The sequence below is a fragment of the Egretta garzetta genome, unplaced genomic scaffold, assembly GCF_000687185.1.
Source record: "Egretta garzetta isolate BGI_Z169 unplaced genomic scaffold, ASM68718v1 scaffold250, whole genome shotgun sequence".
NCBI classification, from domain to species: Eukaryota; Metazoa; Chordata; class Aves; order Pelecaniformes; family Ardeidae; genus Egretta; species Egretta garzetta.
The window spans coordinates 829,094-830,502 of NW_009258294.1; positions in this window are offsets into that span (position 1 = coordinate 829,094).

A 1,409-nucleotide genomic window follows, 5' to 3' on the forward strand; every position below is an offset into this window, starting at 1 on the left:
CTCTCAATCCTTTCTTCCCCCAGCCTGTATTGATACCGGGGGTTACCCCGACCCAGGTGCAGGACCTTGCACGTGGCCTTGTTGAACCTCATGAGGTTCACACAGGCCCACCTCTCCAGCCTGTCCAGGTCTCTCTGGATAACATCCTGTCCTTCTGGTGTGTCAGCCGCATCACTCAGTTTGGTGTCATCTGCAAACTTGCTGAGGGTGCACTCGATCTCGCTGTCTAAGTCATTGGTGAAAAAGTTAAACAACACCTGTCCCAGTACGGACCCCTGAGGGACACCACTCGTCACCGGTCTCCATCCAGACATCGAGCCATTGACCACTACCCTCTGGATGCGACCATCCAGCCAGTTCCTTATCCACCGAACAGTCCACCCATCAAATCTATAGCTCTCCAATTTAGAGAGAAGGATGTTGTAGAGGACCGTGTCAAAGGCTTTGCAGAAGTCCAGATAGATGACTTTCATTGGTTTTCCTTTGTCCACTGTTGTCATACCATCACAGAAAGTCACTAGGTTTGTCAGGCAGGACTTGCCCTTGGTGAAGCCACGCTGGCTATTTCGAATTATCTCCCTGGACTCCATGTGCCTTAGCATAGCTTCTAGGAGGATCTGTTCCATGATCTTCCCAGGCATGGCATGGAAGCAACTAGGTATTTTTGCAATGTTGCAAGTTGCTAGCTATGTGGAGCACAACATTGCTCTCTCAAAGAAACCTTACTGTCATTGCTCTTTCATTTTATTGTTATCGTTTCCGCAGCTACTGTTGTTGTCTGTATAAAATAAATTTGTCTGTAACAGGAGGATATGACTGCTCCTTGTGCATGGAATATCCCAGCAAGGTGGTGTGTTGTCATTCCCCCTGCCCTGAGCTGTAACAGGATTTTGCAGAAGACTGGAAAGTATGGCTAACCAAACATAGGCAAGCCTACAGGTTTCCTGTGTTGTTCGCCAAGTTTTTGACTCCTTGCTAAAGGTCTATGTTTAAAGTGTCAAAACATACATACATGTTTTGTAGATTGTCTGAAAATTACCTCATTAGATTTACTTACCAGTATGGCAGAGAAACAAAAAAGATGAAACAGCTTCATTTGCTCTTTAATATTTCATAAACTCATCTATAGAAAAGTATGAAAAAGATGGACAGAGAACATTAATACAATAAACAGAAAAATAAAAATATTCCCTCCTATGTAGTGGCATGGATTTCCTTTTAATCCTGATATATCTTCACATGCCTTCCTTTGACTGCAGCATCTCACCTTCTCAGAAGATACTAGTACATTTGGTGCATTGCTAGTGATACTTTGGAACCCATTATTATATGAAGTGTTAAAAAAGCAAATATGCAATAACAATAGGTTGTGCTTTCAGCTGGTTTCATGAATAATTCTGACACCTTTC